Raw genomic sequence first — 27,649 nt, 5'->3', positions numbered from 1 at the left:
TAAAGTAGTCATAGACACCACAGAAACTGGTGCTCCTCTCACTTTCCCCATCCCTCTCTTCGTCACAAGAGCAGAAGGATGTCAAAAGCAGAGATGAGCAGCTGCCAGCCTCTTCACTTTTCCCCACTGTTCGAGGTGACACCAGAGTGATGGTTTGTTTCTTACATGAGAGCAGGGGAACTGTATCATTTATGGTGCGAAACACCAAGCCAAGGGCCAAAGAACTAACATAAATTTCCATTATAACTGAAGATTTCATTAGGAGTAGATGACAGAGCTGGAAAGCTGTCCAGGTGAGTCAGTCATAGGGCTCTGATGAAATYCTTCTAACAGGGGCTCTTTCTCAATACAGATGGGCCGGGCTCAACTCTCTAGAGGTTCCTCACCCAAATATGCAGACACCTGGGAGGCCTGGGAATGTTCATCTCCTTGGTGACTGCCATTTACCAACGAGCGTACACTGAGTCTGAAGGTTTAAAACAAGGCAAAATTTCCTGGGAGATGTCCAGTCCACTACCTGGCTCCAGGGGAAGCATCAGGACTTTACCTCCATGGCCAGCAGAGGCAACCACAGCTCGAGTGAGGCTCTCGGCTGCTTCTGCTGCTCTCGGACCACCTCTGTGAACTCCCCAAAGCTGCTGTTTATTCTTCTAAGCTTTYTCCGTCACTTCTCAATTCCTCATAGTGGATTGAGGGTGCCTGGATACCATCTCAGCCCCTCTCACCAGTCCTGCAGTCTCAGCTCAGTCTCTGCCACATCCCAGCTCTGCAGAGAGGGATGAACAGCTTTATGAGCTCCACATTGCACCAGAGACCCTCCTGGGCAGAACCTTTCCCTCTGTGGCTCTTTCCCTGCTTTCTTTTCCCCTTGTGCTCCTTTGTCCCATAGCTACAGGCTACAATTACTAATAGCAACTAATAAACAGGCAGAACAGCACCAAATGAACGTGGAGTGAGGAGTTCAGCCTAAAAGCAACAGTTTAAGAGCAGTCAAAAAGCAATTGTCCAAAAGCRGCCTGAAAGCAATTATTCTTCAGCTAATATTACCCTTCAGCATACGTAAGCCTCCTCCTGTCTTCTCCAAGCCTTTGATTTGCTCCATTCAAGAAGCTCTTCTGCTGCTGCCTGCACAGCAGATCTTATCTTTCCTTGATCAGCCCACTGGCCYTGCTCTGCAGCCCTTCTAGTTTTGCTTCACCAGGTGTGATGACCTGAGTGCTGTCAGCTCTTTCATGAGCTTTTGGCAGCTTTCTAAGATGGCCTTTAGCATCCTCCTTAGCAGGGCTTGTAATGTTCTTCAGTCTCTCTAGTACTCTTCAGACTATTATTGTCTTTTTCATGTGGCTCACAAACAYGGTTGTAGCTTTAGAAGTTCTTTCTTGGTATTTGCAAAGAAGAGCTTCCAGGTTTTTTCTGAGAACATTGTAGAAATGGAAGGCCCCCCTCAGCAGGTTGTTGAACAAGGTGCATTTAAGCCCTGAGATCCCTTTCTGTGTGRCCTCTCACGTGCTAAACATTTACACAAGTTCAGAAAAGTTTCACAGAACAAATTCACGGAAGAAAATACTCCATGGATGGCATTACATGCAAAGGCACTATTTCTGTCTCAGCGGTCGGGGTGCCACACACCCAAGGGGGCTGCGAGATGGCGGTGGGACAGACCAGCTGTGCAGTTGGCTCAGTCCCACCAGCTGCCTGGGACGTTCCCTGCCGGCTGGTGCTGAGGCAGGGATGCTGTGCGAGGTGGGCATCTTGTCTGAGCAGCTCTGGGCAGCTCTCCTTATACTCACCTCTAATACACCATTAAAAGCTGCTGATTTTAACATGAAAACTGATAAATCTTTGAGAATTACATAATGTGGTGACTGGCAGGAGCCTGGATTCTGTCATCGTTTAGATTTCTTCCAGTCTCTTTTTTCCTACTTCAGCCTGAGCCCTTTTTCCAAGTGTGAGATTTGAAGGCATCACYAAACATCAATATCTGGCGGCAAATATCCCTTGTTATCCCAGGAGTGAGGCCAAAAGTGAAACTCCTCTGTTTTGTCTGGATTCAACCCCAGTCTGTCACCRAGATTAGAGATACCTGAAATTTGGCCCATGCTTGTCCACCCAGTTTACAAATCTCAGGAGCCCTGAGGCAAATGGGAAGGTGATGACTAATCTGTGATGAAAGCCTATGCTGGGGAAAAATCTTTTGGTTTTAGTTTAAATCCACACAGTTATCTCCTACCCTGGGTGAATCATGATGCCTATGTCCTAGCTGTGCTAAGGACTTCATCACAGAACCCTCTGCACAGATGATGACGTAAGAAGGGGGAAAGAAAGTGGTTGCAAAATATGGGAAATGCAAAAGACTCTCACACACACTTTGGCTGTGTAACACTRGATTGTCATTGTCCAGGTTCCTTATAAATATTCAATGTGACATTTGCCCATAACTTATAAAACTAGGAATGTCAGACAATTAACGAAAACACAATAGCTGGGAATTGCAAAACATTTGTACTAATTAGATGGGGATCCTCTACCCAAAAGATGAATTTTTATGTAAGGGAAGTAACAAGGAAGGTTTTCCAARCAAATGCCTAAATTCAGGCTTTTGGCTTATAGTAACAACCTAAGTCTGTGATTTGCTCTTCAAAAAGGATTTCAATAGGTCCTGTTGTTGTCCAGCATTTTTGAAAATCAGACCTCTGTTTAAATACCTCACTATGCAATTAAGAGCCTATTTAAGCTCTTGGTTTTGATGTCTCACATGATAAATATTTGAGGAATTTGCTATAAAAATATTTTTTTTCACATTTTTTCTCAGTTGAATGTAAGTCAACAAGTTCTGTGAATTTTTAAAGGCATATGTGTTATTCCCTATTGTGCAGTGTACAGGAACTTTAGGAACTTTATAGAAATATTCAGCAACTATAGAAAGCTGCATATGAGAATTTTTCAGTTGTTGCTATTTTTTCTTAAACACATTGGCTAGGTGTTAATGTTCTAATCTTACAAATATTTATGCCAGTAAATAACTTGAGTCAAAGGGGAAACATTGCTCATACGTATAAAAGTTTGCTGCAATCACAAAAATGTGCAGGACCGGGGTGTCATATTGCAAATGTTCATTGGCTGAAATTAAAATCATAAAAGTTAATGATTTCATTAACAGTATAAATTTTGCCAATATCTTTTGGGGTAGTTTATCTCATGGGACACAATTAATAATTTAATTTTGTATTATTTTTGCTGCTATATTGTAACCAGGTGACAGATGGTTATTTGTACCTTCTAAATGGAGGAATAGAGGACAACTAGTCTGCACTGGTCTCCCAACCATTCTTGCATTTTGCTGCAGTTGACCAGGACTGATCAGGATCTCGGCAACAAAACTCTGTTCATCGGGAAATGTCAAAGCCGAAACCCAGAATTTTCCAGAAATATGTTGATTTTGATCAGACCATCTTTGAAAGCTCCTTTGAACAGTTAAAACTGATATTCTGATGAAATTCAGAAGCCCATTACTAGCATTGCAAACAAGCTTTCACACAGACAGCACAGAGATTTAAACCTGATTCTCACATATACAGAGAGAACAGCCCAACTCTTGGCCTTATCTTACTCTTCACTTTCCACGTCTTCTGRCCAGTCCCAAAGATACTGTGTACACTTAATGTATTAAGACATGAGGGAAATAAAAGCAAAAGCATCCAGTACTGCAAGCTCTCCAGGACAGCAGCATCAAACAGTGATTACTTTTACACCATGGATTGCATCTCGCCTCCTAACTGTAACATTTCCAGAGGACAAAAATATGCAAAATGCAAGCAATTAAGAAAAAAATGTTTACACTAGGAAGTCTTTATGAAAAGGTGACCTTCCTTTTTTTTCCAAGGGAAAATATCCAGCTGTCTACCAGGTTATTACAACAACAGAGTTGCATCATTCCAAAGCACGCTACAAAGAATATCAATACAAAGGCTTGAGAACAAGGAAAGATGACTGTGAAAATTATTATGTAGGATGTAACTCTTGATATATTAAGCAATCTGCTTCCCACTCCTTTAGGGCAATATAAGTATGTTCTCAGCTGTATTGCTTCACTAGCTGGTAAGGCAAAGATTATATATATTTTTTAAAAAAACAGCATAAGATGGGAGAACCCTTTTCTAACTATTTAGTGACTATTTTGGTCCCTGGTGAAAATTATTRTCAGGTAAAGACAGCATAAAACTGGATGAGCAGGAAATTCCTGACAAGGACTTAGAAACAAACAATGCTGCACAGAGCATCCTAACTTCAAACACCTTAACGCAGTAATTTGTTTTTAATCATCCGTGTGATGGAAAATAYGAGGAAAATGTAATATTAATGTCCAAGAATAATAGCGGTTAGTTGTTTGGATGTAAAATCAAAAAACTTTCCATGCYGTTGAAGGTTTCCATACTGATGGGCCTGGGGGAATTCAGGGTGCGTCAGGTTTCCATCTGCCTCGAACGTTGCTGCATTGCACTCATCCTCCTGACATCCTCCTGCAGCTTCACACGCCAGGGCAGCACGGCGAGGAGCGATCAGCCCACCTTAATGAGGCGGCATAGCTACATAMGCTCCAGCAGACGCTCCTCGGGGCAAACAGCCCAGGTCTGAATCATCCGTCTTGTTATGCTCCTTGTCTACTGCCAAAGTCACACTCCAGCTACCCCTCATAGCAATCTTGCCTGTACCCTTGCAGATACCAGCAGATGCCACTGGCATGGGATCACTCCAGCCACATGTCCAATACCCCATGGAGAACATGGAGTGGTAGTACGTCGAGAGGCAAAGTAGTTAGAGATTCATCTTAAAAAGGAGCTTTTATTTTCGCAATGATAAAAATGAAACAGCTCTCCCTGGTCAATTCAGGTGAGCAATTTCTCCTGCAGGGAGCCTGGTTTAGGATAGAAAGGAAATAAATTTTTATCATGAGTAAATGGAACACAGAAAATCTCCTACGCACCTGTCTGCTTCTTTTGGTGCCTACATACCTTTGAAAGTCTTGCCCTGAGTGCCAAAGCTATGATGGATCACRCAGTATTTCCTTTTTATTATTGCACTGCATCCTTTGGGCCTCACATTAACATAATTAGGGCCATATGGCGCCAGAATCTCTGTTGGTTCAAACCGATGTAGCTCCTTTGAAGTCAAAGAGCCTGTGCCAGTTTATACCTGTGAAGATTTGGTTTATGGTCTGGGAAATAAGAGGGAGGGGGGAAAAGAAAAAGAGAGACGGTCACTTTTTGTAGTTAATTAAGAATTATGTAGATATATTTGTGCCCTGCTTCTGCTGTCCACCAGGAGCCGTGCCTAAAGTGCCTTCATGGCTGTAATATCCTTTGCATGATTACCCCTCGTTATCAGCTCTRTGCCTCTCTTTGTGACTCAGAGTATTTCAGTAGCTGTAGGTAAAAACGCAGTGCGTCAGAGCCAGGCAGCCACCTCTGGGCAGCAATCAAAAACATCCCATTTCCATTCAGCAGGTCATAAGGAGACAAAGAATTCCCTGAATGACTATGATATTCTTGCTAAGAAATTAAACTTTCAATTTTCTTTTCTTGAATTCATTCTGAAGGCACTTGATAGATATACCTGAATAAAACTTTTAAAAAGTCTGCTGAATAGCACCAAGAAGAAATCAAAACTTACTCTGCTTAGAAAGTGAAGGAAGTCCAAAAAGTAAAGCCTGAATTGGGAGTAAGGGAGAAAGGCAAAATTACAGCTGGATAAAATTACAGACTCCAAGACCAAAAATATATGCTCTTGAATCCTTTATAAGATACTCAGATAAAGACACTTAACTTTCAGAGATGTTGTGATGAACAAATACAACTGAAGTCACTGAAATCTGTGAASCCCATTGGGAAAACCCTGATAATTGGCACCCTGGATAGTGCAGTCCGYCTTTTGAGGAATCTGAGCATGGTTTCGGGCACTCGCCCTGTGCACCCTGATGAGGACGTTGTGCCCTGTTCCTGTAACAGTCCTGAAATGGAGTTCCRGTTCCAAACACTTTGGAATAGCTCATATTCACATCTAGCTGAGGATCAAGACATTTCCAGGTAAACAAATAACGGTAAATGCTATGAGAAGGGTTATCAGAGCCTCCTAGGGCACTGCCTGGCTGCCCCTGCCCTTGCAACGGCAGCCTTCGCCTTCCATGGTGACAAGACAACGTTTCTTCATGATGGGGTTTGTTAGATATTGCTGCAACCAGCTTTGAGGCACGTGCCCAACCCCTGATCTGCCAGACCTGCAGATCTCAGTTCAGCTGGAGCAAAAGACAAAAACCCACGGGTGCTTTCGCAGGGGTCGCCCACCCAGCACCATCTTTGGGGCTCAKCCAGGGAGACTTGCAGCCCCTTTGCTGCTCTGTGCTCAGGCCCCTCTGCCGCAGAACAGCCCTGGTGACYGCTGCACACAGGCTGGGAGTCCCACAACTGCCCTGAGTCAGCCCCAAAACGGCCACAGTAAAGCATACCTTGCTTTGCTGTGCTGTGGCTTGCATAGGGGGGCAGGCTAATTTGAGTGCTCAGCTGCGGACAGTAATTTCCTGACTTAAGTCTGCAGCAGAAACATGCTTYGGAAATGCTGCCTTGTAGCTGTTAACTGAGATGCCTTCTGGTCACTAACTTAAATGGTCTCTCCTTTTAACAAGCAAGGAAGGCAAACTTTTGGACTCAGAGTCTCTTCAAGAGATGCAAGAAAGGGGCTCTGATACTATCATGTCTATCAGTCTTTTCCAGGTGTATCAGCTTGTCTAAGGAAATATATTACCTCTCCATACAGGGCATGTTCTTCCAATATCCTTAGCTGATACCAGCCACAGCAGGGTGGCTCCTGCAGTGCTGCTGCTTCTCGGGGCTCTCGAGCACTGTAAGTTGATTGAGAGCTTTTATATGCCTGACAGTCAGGGATAACAGCAGCTCCCAAGAAGAGGGAGAATATTAATTACTTGAGTGTTCCAGCAGGGAGAATGTCACCATAACAAAGGACTTTCCTGGAAAATGGAGGCACCCGCTGGCCAACATCAGGCATCTGCAGAGCCAGTGGGCAGAGTCCTCCCTGTCCAGGGCCTGGGGTGCAGCCAGATGTGGACATGTCAGATACTACAGAAGCTGGTGACACCATACAAAGAGGTTTGGTTTTACTCTAGGTGTAGCTGATTTTCTAGACAACATCTGTTCTTAATCTTCTGCTACTATGCAGTTAAATATTTCACAGCACTTTTTATTAGACAGCTCTCAGCTAGGCCYGTGAGCTGGTTATTCTGAGGAATTTCCTGCTTCTAAATTAGACTATCACAGGGCATTGGGAATCTGTTATTCCCAGAAAGTACTCAAGCTTTGGCAGATGAGGACTCCTTCCATATTTCATTATATGAAAAAATGATTTTATATGGCCATTGCCTTTCTTCGTGATGATGTAAATCAACAATGCTTTGTAGAGAGATGTTTAAGTAACAAACAGAGCATGAGGCTCTGATCAAGATGAAGAATGTAAATGTAGACAATGAGACCAAAATTTGAACTATTACCTTGCAAGAAAGTTACCTTCCAAAAAGAAATTTAGAAAAAAACCTGAAAACTTTCTTCTCCATCATTTCATGTCTCATCAGTACAGTAAGTCTAATCAGAATAGAACAATTTTGTACCACCAAGGCAAAGAGATTGCAAAAGGGATTTAGGCCAGTTGGAGGGAGTTTTAAATGGGAGAGAACTGGGGGTCATGTTGGGTGACTCTCTGGAGTCATTCATAGGTGGATATAAGAGTGTGGGGTTTCTTAGTCTCTTACTCACTGGAAGAGTGAGGAGTTCTTGCTCAGTCGGGGAGGGAAAAGCCAGTCCATGGTGGTAAGGGCAGGTAATTTCCTTCATCCTCTTCCTCCTTCCCACRCTGCAAAGTGGAGAATTGTACCACTGAGAATCTGGTGCAGCTTTCTGAGCTAAACAGAAATGCATGGAGTAATTAGCAAAGGCCTAGTAAACTGTCATGAGTATTTCACCAGAAAAGTCAGCRGTTTGAGATTCCTTGTCTTCTATATATACAGTAATGTGGGGAAAAGGTTGAGTTCTTGAGTCTTTTTGAGTCTCCCAGTTTGGAAAATCCTAGCTTCTGTTCATGGTTTTGGTGTCGGTGCTACTGTTTTAATGGTTACATAGCTCATAGTAATCTGAAGTATTTCATTAAACTTGTTTTGCAGGTTATATATCACCTTGCACTTCTCAAGTGCCCTCCATCAAATCATCTTTGTACTCTTTACAAATGCTCATCATGTCTCGTGCCTCTCCTGTGAGGTCAGTCAGGAGTGTCACAGCCTTCTGAGCAGGCTGAGGTGCAAAACGATTTGGCAGAGCAGAGAATCAGTCAATTATAGGTGTTGGAAGATATCAGGGAAGTTGTTTGGAGGCTCAAAACTGGAAAAATCAGRTCTCTTTAGCTCTATCCAAAGACAATGCAGAGTGGAGACGCTAGAGGATATTAGGCCTTGACCTTCARAAGCCTTTGTGCATTCAGGTTTCAGAGAAAGGCACTCCCCTGGATGTGGATGGCTAGCAGAACAAGGATAACACTTTTTAAAATACAGGCTTTGGAGGAACTAGGTGTGAGAGTTGTTTGGCTTAACAGCAACAGGCCAAAAGACCAGGGTTCAACCCTCCTCCCTCCTTCCCAGAGGAACCTCAAACACTGTGAGATAGTTAGGAGATGTTTTGCTGTGAGGAGGCAGGAAGCAGCAGCTGGACATTGTAGAACACACAGCTGTAGGCAAGGAGACCTGGCTTTGCTTCCCTGGTCTGGTTTTATGTTTTGTCTAATGCTGGGATGGATGATATAAAATGCTCCTGGCAAGTGAAGGACATAGGTTTCCATCCGCACACAATGAGGATGAGGTCAAACCTAGGCTTTCTTTCCCCTTCATGAAACTGCATGAAATTTCAAGAAACTTCATGAAACTTCCTGAAATCTCCTCCCCAGACAGTTGTGCTTCTACACATGCTCAGGCGTCAGGGAAGCTGCTGATGTGGTGTGTCTAGCTTTAGGGCTTCAGGCAAGTGACCAGATGCCTTGAGCAGGCCATGGTTTGAGATTAGGCTAATGGACCAGGACGTAGGAAATTACTGGACATGACAGGATAAATTGCTGGAGATAACAAATAACTGTGAGGGAAGCTGACAAAAGGCAAAAACATCATCATGAGGGATGGCTGGATCTCACAGGTGGTTAAGAGGGAGTTGTGTGAGAAATGGTCAGGCTCTAACAGAGAGCTGAAAGGGAACGCTGGAGATCTTTTGGGGAATACAGTYTTGCAAGGCCTAGCTGATCGTATCAGTAGTACCACATGAAGCTGAGATTGCCTAGGAAACAGTATCAGAAGTACCAAATTTGGGTATAGATATAGCAAACTGGGGAAAGGTAATTAGGGGCAGGCTTTTTGTTTGGAAAGGTAACAGGGTGCAGAAAGAAAGGTACAAAGGTGGTGAAAAGGAAGGCCAAGAAGTGGGAAAAGCAATAGAAAGGTATACAAATCCTATGGTCAGTGCTGTCTGGGGGTGCCTGCAGAGCAGCCCTGTGCATGTTCAGCACAGTTGGAGCAGGACAATAAACTAAACCCATTGCTCTGGCCATGCTATACAGTCAGGTCCGCTTCAGTGGTGGCAAGGATGGGGACAGGAGTGGATTCAAGTAGGAGTTGCTGGCAGTGGAACACCCAGACAGGTCCAGCATCCTGATATTACCATGTCGGTGCCCACTTGAGGCCCGGYAGCACTGACTGCTGCCCACAGCTTCGTAACATCTAGGTGTTGCCCAAGTCCCATCACAGATACCAGTGCTGGTRGGCCAGACTTCACCCTGTGTTCTTCTTTGATCTCACTCCAAATGTCTGCTTGTTTTACATCAGTTGGAGTTAAGTACTTACAAGCTTTTGAAACCCGTCAGAGTTTCAGTGGTGCTCACCATTGGGTGATTCCCTGATATAAATTGTTCCTTACTRTTTTTCCTGGAGTTCAAGCACACCAAATTTGGCATTGTTGACTTTTTTAACATGGTTTGGGCACCTCACAGCTGGGCCCAGGGCTCTGTCTCCTAACTTTAGGCACTAAGCAGAGGTACATGGTGTTGGAGCACAGTCCCCTTTGCTACCACAATGTCAGTAAACAGAAATAGGCCCTAGCAGGATAATTCTGACCTTACTGGAACTAAAACACCCAGTGGAAGTACCTGTTCTTCCCCTTGCATTGGGATGAACCACATCCCTTGCCCCTTAGCTCGGGCTAAGCATCATGGGAGGGGAAAACTGTCAAATCTCTTTGGGACTCGTTTTTTTGAGTATTGCTATAATACTATGAACTGACCTTGCAGGAGTAGCTTAAGACTTAATTAATTGTTGTTTGTAAAAAGCACAAAGATAATTTGATGGAGGGCACTACAGAAGTGCAAGCTGATCTATTAAGCTGAAGAACTAGTCTAATTAAATGCTTGAAATTGCTATTAGATAGCTAACCTTATTAAAGCAAAGGCTTTATATCAATATTTTAATGCAACTGTAGCAAAGGTTTGATTGTCTGTTCTGGAAAATATTACTGTAAAGTTAATTATAGGCTAGTCAATTATCTTATGCCCATTAATTTAAAAGTAGTCATATGTAAAAATAATGCAGGTTTCTCTGTCTTGCATACAAATATGACTAGCAAGGATCTTTATTTCTAAAAAATGTATGCTTGGGCTGAAAACACTGGAAAATATCCACCTTTTCTCAAAATCATCTTTTGAAGGACTGTATTTAGCAAATTTCACTCCATAACAGARCAGTGTGGACAGAGATACTACACTCCAAGTGGATGCAGAGTCTCCTGCTTTCATGTCGCAGAGCTGACCTAACAGCTACTTCTCATGGAAAAACAACTACTGCTCATGTTCGCTGTGACCACTCTACACCTTCACTTGTCCCTGCCATCTTCTGTTTTTGGACCTCAAGGAAATCCTTGATGAATGTGAGAAAGAACAATTTTCTGCAAGGTGAAAGGTGGTGAGCATGAGRTAAAAAGGGGAAAACGGATGTTATAAAAATATTAGATACTAAAATCCCAAAGCGGGTCTGGGGATCCTATGCATGTCCGTTTCAAGTATCAAGATATATTGGTGAGTTGTCCTTCAGTTTTCAACACAAATCACTTGGTGTCTTTTTCCTGCTATAAGACTATTGAAGGAAAATTCTACTGTTGCTTTTGCTAGTCAAATACTTTGACGTCTTTCCATACAGTCATGATTAGTCACGAATAACACATCCCATTTACAGTTAACTTAATGCTGCACACTATGCCCACTGTATGACCTTGAATGCTTTCAGAAATGCTCAAGTGATCTAGAAACTGAAGTCCTTTTGCAGACGGAACTCCATGCACTTAGGGTCAGACTTTTTAGGYACCTAAAGATGCAGGTAGATTCTTCCTAGAAACTGATCTCAAAGGGCTGGGGGTCACTTGCCTAAGCCATACTGAAAATTGGTCTGGTGTTGAATAACTCTTGAAAATGGGCTTAGGCCCCTAAAGTACTATAAAGCCTTTGGAAAAAACAGTCTATGATTTATTTCAGAAGTATTTGTGTTCTTGGTTCTCCTGCCATCTCTTTGGTGTTTCTACCCCATAACAAGAAGCAAGAATTCATGGAACAGGGCATTTAAGAGAGAAAAGAAGGAAGCACTGAGTGAACTGTTTCCAGCAAAAATAGGGAAATATTAATACCGGTTACATAAAGCCTCGAAGAAACCTCATTTGGTCATCCTAAGGTCAGAAAAGAAGAATTCAAATGGAACAATTTCAGAGAAGCATAGCTTGAATGGCTGGGAGAGCAGGGAGTCTGTTAGACACWGGGAAAATAAAACACCTTGGCTCTTTAACTGATCACATCAAAGACCGCGTTGTATAATACGGCTGTTATACAACACAGGCATAAATGCCAGGGATGGAAAGGACTACGTAAGAGAGAGGAAAATGTTAGCACAGCAAAATAGGCATAAACTAGCCATGAATAAGTTTAGGCTGGAAAGTAGAAGAGTTTCTTCCTACCAGAAGAATAAGGTTCTCTGAGCCTTCTCCAGAGAAACAAACTACTCAGTCAGTTTTAAGCTTGACAAGTTTGCGAAAGGAATTATATCATGAGGTGACAYGATTATATCACAGTAAGTCTCTGCCAGTCCTATCTGCCAAAATACTTATATCCAGATAGGGCTGAGCCAGACGACAACACCCTGCACAAACAGGGAACTTGGCTCAGGGACCAGACTTCATAACTCAGTTGTAAAATACAATCCAAAACCTACTTGATTTTGGGGATATCCACAGAAGAAAGTAAAAATATTTTATAAATAYTTCTTTCTGTGATGGCACAAAAAAGGGTGGTGAATTTCTATTGCTTCCCAGTCCATTAACAGCATATTGGTGAAGGCATTTGAGAATCAGCAGGTCTAGGTAACTTGAACTCAGGAGTCATGAAAGAGTTAGGTGAGGGAAACCTGGCACACTGACGTTAAACACTGGAAAAGCTGGGAAGCTCCAGAGGGCTGGAAATAGACCCGTGTGAAGGCAGTCAGATATGGCAATCAGGATCACTTGAGTAACCACAGGCCGGTTTTCCTACCACTCTGGCAAGAAGATGGGGATGCTTCCCTTAGCAAGGTTCAATTAGAAAAAAGTAAAAGATAAGTATATAATTTATGGAAGACACACGATTCACTGTTTTTTTCAAACTTATTGAAGGGACTGCACATGTGAACAGTGATGGTTAATTGGACTTTCTAAAGCTTGGTACTCCTGTAGCACTGTGATTAAAAAGAACATCATGGAGTGTCAGTAAAGCCCACATTAATTGGATCGTGAACAAGCTAATTGCCAGGTCCCAAAAAGTGGTTATCACTATGGAATCATCTAATGAGGTATTGGTGGGATCAACTCAATGCCATTCAACATTTTCTGCGATTTTCAGGAAGCAAATATAAAAAAACACTGCTGAGATAATTTATTGTAGATGACACAGATTGACAGAATGATAAATAATGATGAAGTTAAGGCTGTCATCTAGAATCGTTTGGAGCAGGAGCTAAATTGAACTGATTCAAACTGTATTTTAAATTGCAGAGATGGAAAATTATAGATTTCATAGCAAAGAAAGCTGGCCATCTTCAGAATGGAAGGTTGTATCTGAAAAGCAGTAACTCTGAAAGGATATAGGGGGTCCTGTTTAACAAGCTACTCAATATGAGTTCCCAGTGTGACAAAAGAGGTTAAAGCATCTTAAGAGGATCCTGGAAAAAAAAATCTTACTGTTCCGGTGTCCTTTTTAAAGTATGCTGACAAACTGGAGAAGTCACAGAAATGTATCACAGGAATCATTTCAGTGCTGGAGAAAAAAATGCTTCCAATGAGAAATACAAGCTCAGTCTCCTAATATTGTCAAAAATAAGGTGAAAGGAGTCTGAACGGAGCATATACATTTGCAGTGCAAAAATGAGATGCGCAAAAAAACCCCCCAAAAAYGTAATAAGTGTAATGCACTCCAGGTGAATCCCAAGGAGAAAAAAAGCACCATAGCTGGAATAGATCTAGAATAGATGAGGAATAGCTCCATCTTGGGAACAATCCACCCAACAGTGATACACCAAATGGGTGCTACCTTCCCTCCCAGCCGAGAGCAACCTGCAGGATCCAGCAGAGGATGACTGAGTGCTGGTGGATGCTGCGTGTGGCCCATGCTGTGTGTGACGCCTTCAAGCCCCGAACTTCATGAACTCATGAAACTCAATTATTTTCCAGCTGCAACTCACCAAGTGATGGAACGAAACAATTTGTGAGTAAGGGCAAATATCAGCACGATGTGTAAGAGTAATAATTGAGTTTGACAGCACAGCAGACTCYAAATGTTGATGAATTCAAGCTTTTTAAATGTCTGGTTATTATCCTTATGACTACAGCTGATGGGCAGTTTAATTCTGGTATTTTCTGCTTTCCAAGCACTCAGGGCTGTAGATACRTCTCCCAGAGATTGCAGGTGCCCATTGGGGCCCTGCCCCCTTTGCCGAGGGCTTGTGGCAGATCTGCTTACAACACCGCCTGCACGGGGGCTTTCTAGCCCATTTCAGCCCCAAAGAGACAGGCTCTTCTGCATTTAACTAGAAACTGTAACTTGAGGGGAATGGCTGGGGCATGCGTATAAGAGAGACCCCTCTGGCAGGTCTGTGACCGAGGTCAAAATCCAATGTGCATGAGCAGTAGCATCTTCCTSCTGCACTCCGAGAAGCAGGAGCTTGTACTTCCTTGTAGCAAATCCACTAGTACACAAATTTTTGAATTTAGCAACTGAGACATCTTTCAAGATCCTGCGCTTTGGTGAGCTGCCTCAGTTAAAAGGGTCTATGCATRTTTAAGAATTTTATCTATGTGTTTGCATACGTGTGTATGTGAATTCAAGCCCCCCAAATTATGTTTCGGCCTGCAGCTGAGGGTAGTAACTCTCTGCACAGTGTCAGAGGCCTGTCTGCAAGATGCAGCAGCTTTACAAGGCATGCTCATAATGAGAGAAATGCAAAACATAGCCAGAGAGAATTTAGCAGATGTTAGAAAAAGGTAACTTCAAAATATTGTTAGAACTGAGCTCATTAAATGTGCTTGTTTTGATCTCTGTATCCCACATAGTGCGRAGAGTCCACTGGCTGCGTATCAAGGCGGGTGGAAATATCAATTCACATCAAGGACATCAGCAGAAGTAAGCAAGAATATGGGTGTCTTCTTTCACTTGCATTTTTTGTCTTTCACTTACGACTACATTTAAGCTTAAGCTTTGAATGCGAGAGCAAAGGTGCACTGAGCTGCAGATGTTGGAAGACAAAAAACGTGAGCAGGCAGCAGGGCTGTGGCTGCCGCAGGATGTAAATATGGGCCGTGAAATGTAAATACGGGAGAGTGGCAGGGTCACAGGCAGTAAACACAGGCTAGGCRAGGAGGTCCTGTATAAACACAAGGAGCACGGCAGAACGAGGTGCTGGGAACACAGGAATTTCGSAGAGCTACAGAAGCTGCAAGAGTCAGACCCTGGAGTGTGGCAGGGTCAGGAGCTGCCAACCAAGAGGGGACTGGACTGGGCAGGACGCTGTATTCATACGGGCACAGAGCAGGTCRAGAAGCCAGGAGCATGGGACAGCAGCAGAAGACAAAAAAAGGCAAAAATCTCGGAAAGCGTAGTCCGCCGGTTATAAACACAGCAGTACCGCATTGCAGCTGTAGCGTGCGACCCAGCGCAGAGAAGAGGCTTTAGTCCTGAAATCCGGGAAGGGAACAGAAGTTGTATAAAACAAATGTTCCTTCTTAGGAATGTGTATATCACGGACTTGATAAAGCAGCATGAGACAGGCTGCCTTTGCACAGGGCCAGAGTCACTGTGGAAATGATGTCGTTACAGACACACGTAGGAAATTATCTTCTGGAGAAAAACGTGGTTTTGGGGGAAAACCAAACACAGAGACAATCCTACTCTGAGCTTAGTATCCTAGGTTGTACTGCTAAAACCAGACTGAATCTAATGYGCCACTGCTCCTGATCTCATTGGTTTCACTGGACTTCATTGGACCGAGCATGGGACTCTCACTTTTGTTACCAGGTGTATGAAGATGGTCCACAGACTGTGCCTTGGATAGGGCCACCACGTTTCCAGCCAAGTTTTTATTATTGTATCAGAGTTGGGGAAAAACGGGAGAAATGAATATGGCCCTCTAACAGAGGGARGGAAATTAGGTAAAACAGTGGTTAGAGGAGACTTGGAGTGATTAGGGTTATAACTACAGCACCTCAGTTAGGTGGGATGAATCCTCTGCTCTTCTCCACGGCACAAACCCTCAAGCGCAGTCGTACGTGGCCAGTCTGCACTCAGTCCGTGGGAGCTGCTGAGTAAGAGTCTACATGAGCAGGTCCACGTTAAGTCAGGCCAGAGCTGATAACGGAGAACAAAATCCTCAAGGCAATTTCCCTGCTCCGACCACTAAGGCCTAAGTATGTGTTTCTATTTGTACGAGAAGAGAAATGTTATTAAAYGGGATTCCAGATACAGACATACTTGTCTAAAATGACATCAGTGTCTTAACAGAGGTCACTGATATGTTGTTGACGGGGGGAAGCTGACCAAGAGCATAAGACATCTGGGCATGTATTATTTATGGGAAAGAGAGGCTCAGCAAGGAGCTGTGTGGCAATTTCTGGGGGTGGAAAGACTCACGGTGTCTGGGTAAGGAACAGTTTGTGCAATCTGTCTAGGAAGGAAGAAGTCATCTGATTCAAGGAGAAAAGCATACAGATAACCAAAACAACCCCAGGAGGCTGCTGTGCGAAGGCTCCCGGGAAGGCACAGAAGTGCTGTTATGAGATGTTTCGGTAAACATGAAAGCTCTGCAAAGCACTAAACACGCGGGCGGGCTGGAGCTCCTCTTAAAGACTGCGCTCGCCATGGTGGAGGGCAGAGCCTAGTGAAAAAGTGAGAAATCATCAAAAATCCTGTTGAATTGCATTAAAAAATGCAGATTTTGCACAATACATTTAAGTAATCTCTGGTGTGGCCTATTTCATCCTTAAACGGTGAATGTTTAAAATGCCAGGGCGGCTGTTTCAGGAAGAAAAATACATGYGGTCTCCTGATCCACGATTCCTTCCCGATCCACGGGTTAGTTTTCCTGGCAGTACTTTGAGTACGATAGCAACTCTGACAGCTGGCATGTTTCTAAAGCCTGAGCTGCTGAGAGGGGTTTGCCGCTGTTATAAATCCAGACTGAATTTGGCGGAGCTAAGCCCARCCTGCCTCTCACAGGGCTTCCCATACAAACAGGCGTATTGATCAGACAGGAAAATTGAATAGGAACTTAAAACATGAATTTCTCAGAGGAGATTTGATCCAGAGCAAGTATGAGTCTGAGYATATTTTACGGCTGAAATGTAAATTCCTTTGAGGAGAAAAAGAATCCAATAAGAGCAAAAGAGAATTTAATGGAAATATTGGTTTGCTGACCGGGGCAGCACGGCCGGCCAGAGCCAGACCCACTACCTCGGAGCTGAGGATTGGGCYTCATAGTCATGTTTTATTGAAACACTGACGTAGCACACGTAAAGCATAGCTGAAATTGTGGCTGCTAGGGGCAAGAGAAAGGGAAATGAGCCAAGTATGATGTCTTCGTACAGTTCCAAGTTATAAAAATGTATTTTGTTAGCTTTGTGGTAAGCAGGACTTTGAACACTCATTCATTCTGAATTTTCTCTCGCATGACAAAATAACTGCCTGTGATTCTTTATAACCCTTAAACTCCTTGGAGCTTGTTCTGTGCTATGTTACACTGCTGGAGCTCCTAAAACTATTGTGCAATGGAGTGAGATCACAGAATATCTTAGTCCATGCGGCTTGCACTATCTTGCCTGCCTGATGGTTAGTCACAATTAAAACACTAAAAAACAAATCATGTCGAATTACAGCCATAATTATTAACAGCAGTAGGAAATCCAGGCATGCAAGCAAGCTTTGATAAGCAAGAAATCAGATTTACGCTGATGTATTCAAGTTCATTGATTCTTCGTGGCTGCAGTTTGGGAAATCAGACTCACATTTGTGTTATGTGCTATATGAACACACGCGTTCATCACACAGGCTGGTACAGGAGCAAGGCAATGGCAGTGTGATGTCTTCAGATGTGATGTTTGCCCTCTGAATGTTGCATAGAAAATTGCTGGGCATTCCTGGATTTAACCTTTCAGCAGATTCACCATGATGTTCAGATTAAAGAAACCCTGACAGTCAGGAACTACCATCAAACGGTGGAGTTTTCCTTTGAAGTAAGTCATTGGCCTTTCTAAAAATCTCATATTAAAAGGCTATCAACCTGCGAGGCATAGAGAACCAGCTCTATAGCTTCCTGCTTTTGGCCCTCGTGAAAGCACTGGGAACCGTCAGGGGGCTTTCGCAGGCTTTACTTACACGGAGTCTCTGGGAAATGCAATATGAAAATGACCCCGGAGCGCTTTGCTGTGGTGCTTCCTCACCAGGAGGTACAAGCAAACTGGACGGGACTCAAAGCGATAGCCTTGGTGATTCAGCTAGGTTTCTAACCCCTGTGGAAAGCACAGCGCTGCACAATGTAAAAAAATGAAGAGTCTATCTGGTCAAAAAGGAGCTTATTTGGCTGCTTCCAGGTGGTGGTCAGATGGCAGTGATTTATAGGATAAAATTAAAAGACATGAAAATAAAAGAGCTGTTCATTTGGGCGTATGAATGGGTTGACACGGAGCAGGGAAGTGAGTGGACACAACGGAGTCCCTAGAAGTGGTCTGGTTCCTCCGCAGAGGTCAARCCCCGGCTGGACGAGCAGGCGAGCGTGTCGGGGTCCCCGCAGCGGCGTCTCGGTGCGCGAGCCGCTTCCCTCTCCTCCGGGGCTCCGCATCCACCACGTCCCAGCGCCGCTCGCCCAGCGCCTGCGCCTGGAGCCTCGTCCCCCTGGTGACACATCCTCGCTTTAGTCTTCACCGTCATCTGGGTACAGCTGATGGAGCCTGAAAATATGTTTTGAGAAAAAAAATCCGTGTTACCATATTTTATTACCAGGTCGTTTTCTGTTTGCCTGTGGGGCTGTGATCTGCAGGGAATAGATGCTTTTAAAATAAACTGCTCAGTCAAAGAGGATGAGCTGCAGCTGAGAAATGCCGTTGCCTGCACAGGACAGGCTGAAAGGAGAAGGTTGCAAATGCCCAGAAGCCACTGGCTTGAACATTTGCACTCATGGGAAAAATTATGACATGCAGCCGCTCTGCAGTTTGTGCTGATATTTTCAACTTGCCCCTGGATTATTCCCTGGGCTGATTTTTCTTTTTTTTCTTTTTTTTTTTCTCTCTCTCTTTTTGTAGCAATCTCATTTTCAGCCTGATCAGAGACCAGTCCCAAACCAGTCAGAGGATGGAATTWTGCCCATGGATCTAACCTGAGGGTCACAAAATAGACTGGATAAGCAACTAGTTTCCTGTTTGTTTGATTAAATACAGCTATAACGTTAAGATAAAACTTATCCACAGCCCTCTGAAGGGGTGTTGTGAGGATTCATCACTCAGAGTTTCTAAAGTGTTTTGGAAGTAAAAAAAATGCTGTGATAATGCAAAGCCCTGTTCTGCAAGAAAGCTGATTGCTTCTTTTGTAAGGCAAAAAAGTTGAGAAAAGTAGCGTGAAAATCAGCATGTTTCCGGGTCTCTGGCTGCCATCCTATCCCTATCGGTGGCTGGAGCTCTGTTCTGGCAGGATGCTGCAATCTTTTGGAAACAGAGAAGAAAAAGCCCTTGAGCGCTTCGTGGCTTCAGGGCCTGCAGAGTCGCCGTTGTTATTTGTATGAAGGAGTGCTGCTGCAGCTTAAAAAAAAAGCCCTTAAAAAAGGACTGGATCCAGCTGCCATTGCATGAACTAGAAAAATCTCCTCGTCCCTGCAGCACTTTTGACTCAAGGCACGGGAATGAATGCTTTTTTGACAAAACTGGTAACCGGTGCCTACTGCATTTAGAAAATTGGCAAAACCGTGTGAGGGTAAACCTAATGTCACTCTTGCATTTCCAGAAACATTTGGGTTGTGAAGATCAACGTATGCCTTCATTTGTGAGCCTTGGCGACACAGGAGGGCGAAAATCTTAGCAAGGCAAAGCTGTGCGCGGTGCCTGTCAGCACATCTGTTCAAGAAGGCTCAACCCTTAATTTTATTGAAATACTTTTGCAGCACACACACCCACGGGGGCTGGTCACAAACACGGTGTGAACAACCCCTTGGAGACTGGTCCTGAGAAATCTTGCTATGCAATGAGATGCAAGATATCCTTCCTAWTTCATCATTTCCAATACCCAGTAGCCTACCATGTTCTCTGAAGTGTATTTCTTGGCTGAAGGACTACTGCAGGGATCTACTGCAGTAGCAGAAACTTCCAAAGCCAGTTTGTTGCCCAAGGAAATGCGGCTGGTGATTATTCTCTCTGCTTCTTCTTTAGACAGGGTGTAAAACCAGGGACGGGTTGAGGAGGAGGAGAGACGCAGCACTAAGGGGAGTTGAGCTGTCAGGGTGCCTTCACCGCCTCCTTTCGAGTCGGGCAGAGCCACCGTTGCAGGTAATACAGCTATTTGTGAGATAAAGCCTTGTGTAGCCTGATATAAACCCAGTGACCAAGTTATCGTGGGCAGTGATGGCTCAGCCACAGATGAAGGAAACAGGAGCCAGGAGACCTCTACTCCGGTCCCACCTCTGCCGCCCCGTGGGACTGGCAAAGCCCCAGGCAAACCAAGCGTCGGGCAAATACAGCCCCATAGCCAGTCCCTCCGCAAAGCCCACACTTTACCATGCATCTCTTCATTAAAAAAAAAAGGACTATTGACCCACGTCCTAGSGTGTTGGTTTCAGCGAGGAAATTGGCCCCAATTCCGTATTTAAACTTGCACTTAATGTTTGTCATCAACTCATGCAGAACAGAACTCCCCCTTTCTCCCACACCTCCCCTTCCCATTAATAAGAAGCCAAACTGCTCTTTAAGAAAGTCGTGTAATTTCTGTCTGAAATTCTCTGGAGGGCTGGTTCTTATTAGTTCCTTCAAGGTATTTTTTTACTATTTCTTAAGCCGCAGATAGTGCGCGCACACACACACACACACACACACACACCAAAAATGCAATTAAGGAAAAGCCTTGGGAAAGAGAAAGTGTTTGCTGTTTAAACGTGAGCTGCGAAGGCAGCCGGGAAAAGTGAGCTAAACGCGGAACCCAAACACCCTACCGCCGTAGCTGTTACCTGAGCCTCTGCCCCATTAGCGATGTAGCAATACTGGTTTGGTTTTTCCCCTCTGTTTTCTGCTTCAGCGTGTGAGCAGGTCTCCACAAGTTCCTCCCTGACTGCTTCGATATCAGGAAAAATATAAACCCTGTTAAGAAAAGGAAAAATATGAAGGGGCAAAGCAGCGAGCTCAGAGCTCTGGAAGATACTTGGCTTGGATGTATTCTTCATGGGGGCAGATTTATCAGCTGCCCCCCTCCCCCCGCCCCCCCCAAAAAAAGTCTAGTTTTGATTTCCTTCCTCTCCAGCTCGTCACTAGTCTCCAGGCTGAGCTTGTCATTTTAATGAGAGCTGCTTATGCAGCGAGCCACAAGCAGTGACTGCAGGGAGAACGCGCAGCCTGGTTTCATTAAGGTAGCTTCAGCTGTCAATAAAATGGCGCTTTCTTCCTCAGATGTCTCAAAACCAGCAGGATCAAAATATTTTATAAGTGTTACGCATTACAACTGGATTTCCTTATACTTCATTGGACACAGATGATCCRAAATGCATTCACACTATTTACCCATGGAAAGAGCAATGAGCTGAAGAATTAGAAGAAGGAGCAAGAGGACAAAYGCGAAAGCCGAAGGCACCCACCGTTCACTGCTCACCCAGTTTTACACACTCTTCTCTGGCTCTTTGACCTCTGAGTTTAAACTCTCTCTGTTTGAGGACCTTGGTGGAAGGAAGAATTTTGCTTTAGGAAATTTAAACTAAGTGATTTGTATTTCTCAGATGCTTGCACAGATGCTTCAAGTCACGGGTTGAAATCTGCTGCCCTATTAGGTAAAATCTAGCAGTGGCTTTATGGGAAGCAGAAGAGCTCCGCACCAGTAAGTGACCGTGGATCTGCAGCGTGGAAAGCCCAAGGTGAAAACACACCAGCTCAGACGATGCACTAAACACTGCCAATGGCACAGGCAGTATATGCTGTGCGCATACGTGTGCGTGTAGCTACAGAYACACACATGGCTGTATGTTCCCGGTGATGCATTTCCATATGAACCCACTGACACTGAAAATGTGCCTGAGTGCCAGGCAAGGAGCAACCTCTGCAATGGCTGGAAAAACAGAGGTCGAGAGTGGTTTTCCCTCAGACATTTTACAAGATCTGGCATCAGATTTGGATCTCTAAATGTTCAGCCTTGTTCACCTTCCTCTCATCTATTTKCCTTTCTTTTTCACGTTATGCAAGAGACAAGGTACTCTGATAAAAATAATAATTATAGGAGAACATTAGTTAATTTTCAGGAGTAGGTGCTCCACCAAACATGGCCAGCACACCTTGAACGATACCAGGACTTGCAAATAAGTCTTCGTGGAACCAAAATAAAATCAAAGGTRGAGGCAGGCGAGTAGCACGTCAGGGGGCTAGTGTGGAAGAGGAAGCCACAAACTTCCCCCTGCGTGAGCCGCACGCCGCCCCTGCAGCCTCTGAATCACGACTGGGCGCACACGYATCTCACAGCCAGCTGCGGGAAAGCACCGCTGTGGCCGTCATCGCCGTTCCCGCCCGAGAGTCCGCGGGCTTAAACCCTGCGCGGTGCAATACATTTGCACGCGTGCAAAGTACGCCTCCACAAAGCAGGGCGTAATTCCTCTTGTCTAAATTAATTATTGAACGTGGCCTGAATGTGGTCGGGGAGGAAATCTAATGCAACGCAGCAGGCCTTTATCCGCCAAGGGAGATGAAAAATCACCAGCGCTTCCGTCCCGAGACTGAATATACCTCCTTTAACCACAAGTTACTGGGCTGAGTACACTTCATTTGCCTGGCCAGGAAGAACAATTTCTTCCTCTACGGAAATTACCACGTTAATCTCCCCGACCTGGGTTACACGGGAGGTCAGATTAGATTATCACTGTCCCAAATTCCGGTCTCGGGGGCAGATGGGGGCGGGGGGGGAGCGCTAATCGCCTACAAGCCGCAACACGAACGCGGCGGCAGGTGACTGACCCGGGGCGGGATGTGCGGCACCGCGGAGGGCTTGGCGCGGGGGGCGAGGGCGCGCGGTGGTGGGGACCGGGACGCGGCACGCCGCGCCTTCCCCACGCGCGCTCCTCCGGCCAGCACGCCGAAACCTGCTCGGAAGGGAAAACAGCGACGCAGAGCGAGATAGAGACACGAAGCGGCGCAGAAAGCAGTGTTTCCACGTGCAGGCTTGCTGCAGCGGCACTGCATTTTACGGATGCAGAGACTGGTGATATAATGCCCCTGGTAAGAAGCTTAATCTGCCTCAGGAAAACCCCTTCTTCATTAATCTATTATTCGATATACATGTAAAGCAGCATCCAACGTAGCCTCAGTGCACAGGGACTTTTATCTTCAGGGCTGTAGGAAAAGGAAAATATATGCACGAGATGAACTAGAGAGAGAAATAAGCTAAATGCTAAACACCCAGGCTTCAGGACAGTCTCCGCTGTAATTTCTGGCACCACCATCAGCAATGTGGTCACACCTGCAGGCCCCGCTGGTGTCAAGACACACTGTGCACGGTRCTGTACCTGCATGTTGTGGGTACCTAATAATAAATCGCTCAGTAGTGAGCAAGCTATTATGCATGATAACACCGCCTGCCATACGCGCCATGCCATTGAATCACTGGAAAAAAGTATTTCCGTGAGCTACAGCAGCTTGCAGGTACGTGCTGGGGCACCGGCCTACAGCCCAGCCCCGGGCTGCTCGGGGCAGTGTAAAACCTGGGTGAAGGGCTTGCATCGAAGCAGAGAGCTCAGCTGAGGTTGCAGAAGAGACTGGAGGTGCAAACAGAGCGTGCAGTGACGCACCAGTGCTGCAAGCAGCATCCCAGAGCTCCCACAGCCTRATCGCTCCTTGGCAGGGTTTGTAGCCAAAAATGCATTGGAAGTGGGAGCTCGGAAGAGAGCCATTTCCACTGGATCCGCAGGTGAAGCACGGCCCCATCCTGAAGGTTTGCAGTGCACAGCCCTTCTGCCAGTTCTGGGACACGTAACCAGCTTCACATCTAATGAGCCGGCCTTTCAATTGCAACACGATGAYGATGACTAGCAGCGCGTTGAAATTAAGCAAGTGGTTAAATCATTTGCCGAATCAGGTCCTAACTTGTGACGAGATGCAAAATAAGWATACCAAAGAGTAGGAAGCAAAAGAGGCAGGAGAAGAAAGGAAACAGCACTCCGGGTGTGTGGTAAAGTCAACCAGCAGTGTGTCCCACTCGATGGTTACCGGTCTGGGCATTTTTCAGACATACCAGCCGGAGGAGGTTAATGCCAGAGTCGCAGTCGCCATGAGCCCACCACAAGCATACACAATGACAAATCTGGTGTCTGGGTCTCATGTGCCCACAATCTCTTTTCCACCTCAGCTGTACTGGAATGGCTCATGGTGATGAGACCTTGTGGGTTTTGTACTGTGTCAAATGGGAATGAACCTGAAAACTAGCATTCGCCGCCTTGTCCCTGCATGGAAATCACCAGCGCAAGCTCACGCTGCCTGCAGCCCACCTGCTCCGCTGCTCGCTGGATATTTTCCAGTGGTTCAGCACATCTTCAGTTCTTTATCTTGCAGATCTTTGCACAAACAGCCCTCGTTTTTCCCTTGAAGAAGAYGCTTGTGTGGAGCTACGCCATCAGGCGCCAGCCAGCACGTTAGCTCCTGCAGAGCTGCTAGACGTGGTGCTAACAGCCTCGGGCTCACCTTGCTCGTGCGAGCGACTGGCTGCAACGGGGCAAGTTTTAGCCCATGTTGTCTCGTGCAGACCCTCGGAGGKGTTGTAGGGGATGTGCAATAGCCCTTCGAAGACTTGTCTGCTATGTGTTAATGAGTTACCGTGACCCCATTTTCTAGGTCCCCACTCAGCCCAAAGCAGTTCTTAAACTCTCCTCTTAGGCAGCCTGTGACTTATGCACCTCTACCAGCAGAGGTAGACCTCTTCCCTACCCCAATATTTACCTATTTTTAAAATAAAGATATCAGGTCTACTTCTGTCCYGGTACAAAGATGAAAAGTTCCTGTTGTCTCCCCCTTCTGCAGCCCTGGCTTTACTCTCGGCACCATCATCACACTGCAGCAGAGCCTTTCCTCCCACTGCCCAAATCCTCTCAAACGTCTTTTTCGTCCTAAGTAAGTGTTCTTTTTTTTTCTTTCCCTGAAACATTTATTTTCTCATTGTGGGTTCGAGTGAGGCTGGCCCTGGACAGATGGGCAGGAGCATGCTGGGAAGGACACAAGGCTTGTCCTTACCACAATTTCCGTGGGGCAGATCACAGTTACAGGGCTGGCCCGGTCCCAAAGTTATCTGCACAAACAAGATGGGAGCAGAAAGTCTGGTTGACACCTGCTGACACCCTGCAGCGTCTGGCAGACGTCGRGGAGGCTTGGGAGGAGAAGGGACACCATATCTCTCTGCACCCTCTCCGTGATGAAATGGGGTTGAAAGATCCAATATCAAATGAAGCGATAGCTAATACAAGCCATATTATACACGGCTGTAACGAAAACTGCACTGAGCTTCTGGTGCCACCGAAATTCCCTGCTTTCCCCAAACTTCCTGGGAAGTGTTTTGAACTTGATTTTTAAAAGTGCAATTAATCTCAGAGCAGAGCTTGAAATGCATCCAAGTGCAATAAAAGCACCCGAGCAGAGCCTGCGCCGCCTGATGAGCGCTGTTTGCCGCGGCCTGACTTCAGGCATCAGGAAACTTTCAGATGTGTTAACTTTGCAGCTCCTGGTTCCTGCAGGAATCTTAACTGCTAACAGCTGTAGGGGGAAAGGCTGCGGAAAAGCCGCTCTGCCTCTCCCTTTATTTATGTTCCTCCAAGCAGCACARGGTTGTTCCCCTGCTAGCGCTGCAATTTCTGCTGGCTTCTCCCTCGTCAACTAAAGACGGCATCCTGCAGAGGTACCATCTCTTCCGTCTGCCATCCTTTGGCAAGGATACCAGCATCTCCAAGAAGCCCCTCGGTCGCCTGGCAGACGTGGCCCCTCCAGCTGCTCCCGTTCTGCACATGGTTTACAATACGCTACAGGAAGGCATTTTCTCACGCTATTAAGTTTTCACTAGATGTGACACGGGATCAGAAGCACAGAGGGGGAAGCCTTGGCTGGCGTGAAAAATCCCTTCTCAGCCCGGTCGTTAGCAATAGCAACATGCAAAATTTTAGCCTCCATGAAATGCGAGTGTGCTGCAAGGGGTGCACGCTCGGCCCCTGGCTCAGGTCCGTCGGAGCCCCTCCTGGGGCTCGTCCCTAGGAGTCCAGTTAGGTATTCCTCAGGCCTTGAACCGCAGGAGTAGTTTGTACCTACACAGACCCACTGTGTGCATGTGCAGAGAGGTTGGTGGAAAGCCAGTCAGGTAAATTTGGGCCTGTGGGTCAGGTAAGTTTGGGGCTGGGACAAAACACCCTGAAGAATGCTTCCAGCTTTGTCACTGCCCTGGGGAAGTTTTCCTTTCCCCAGACCTAAATTTGCCTCTGTTTTGGGAGCCAAGGTTGCCTTTTCTGAATGTTTCAAACACTCAGTGCAATGAGTCTCTGATTTCCCTGAGACCTCTGGATTCTACTGGAAAAACATCCGTAATAATATTGCACACAGTGGCACTCCCCAGCTCTGTGAAAAACTTCCCAGCTCCAGCAGTACCCCTGAGGCTGAATACCCTAGGACTGCCTCGACCCCTGCTCATTCTCCAGCTCAGAGACCTCAGTTAGGTTTGTTTAGCTTTTCCTTTTCTCAAAAGTCTCTTAAGGAGCAACCTCATGCATCCATAGACCATCCTAGTCACCCTTAGCACTTGTAAAGTACTCTATGCATCAAAAGCCCTGGAAAAATGTCAGTTAATCAGCCCTTTCAACATCCATGTGATGGAGGTGAGCAGCAGCTACTAGCTCCATGTTGCAGATAGAGAGGCTAATGCACRGAGAGCGTCAGAGCTCTGCCCAAGGCTGCACAAGGGATTAGCAACACAGTGGGGATCACAGATCTCTGGCTCCTGACACTGCTCAAACCACCAAACCTCGCTACAGAGGCACACTAGTAGGACTGTGTCCAAACCAAAAGTGAGCAGTGGCCAGGACTATAAATAACTTTGACACTGCTATTATGAAGCTTGTGAAAACTACAGAAAAGGATGTTGTCATCCTGTGGTTTGTGACTGTGTTTTCTTCACAAAACCCTACAGATCATTCAGTTTCCCTGAAACCCTTCTGGGTTCTGGAAATGAATAATTAGGGAGGTTGTTTGCAATAGCTGAAACCTTGTCTACAACCAGGATTTTGGGTGTTATCAAAATATAAACAATAATGAAGAACAACTGCTCAAAATCAAGTCTATACATAGGCTCTTGAAACAGCAGAGCAGATAGTAGCAAAGCAGGAAGAGCTGTGGTGATAGGAAAGGAGATGCCCAACAAGAACTTCAGTTATCTGTTGTTCTCTGTTGGAGACTAAAACAAGTTACCTGCATGATACCAGTACAGCTGAGATATATTTACCTCCAGGCACAGGGTGGAAGCTATATCTTCAATGCATAACTCCGTCTACCTCATGCTTCTGGTGAGGGTTAAACCAAGTAGCATGAGGCTGTATCATTTAAACAGATCACCGCACTTCAACATTTTTTGTCCAAATGCTTAACCATACAGTTTCAAAATGCTTCCCTTTTAGTGGGTTTCAGCTTCTTTCCCCTGTGCCAGGAAGAGGGATGTGGATCTGCCATGCTTGCACTGGGACRTCTGCCCACAAGGCGAACCCGCTGTCCTCAGCTGTGCTAAGACCACGTTGTTGGGGCTGTTGGGA

Source organism: Rhea americana, unplaced genomic scaffold (genome assembly GCF_003343005.1).
Source record: "Rhea americana isolate MKP2758 unplaced genomic scaffold, rheAme1 scaffold_211, whole genome shotgun sequence".
Classification (NCBI taxonomy): domain Eukaryota; kingdom Metazoa; phylum Chordata; class Aves; order Rheiformes; family Rheidae; genus Rhea; species Rhea americana.
Note: the sequence above shows the minus strand (reverse complement) of the source record.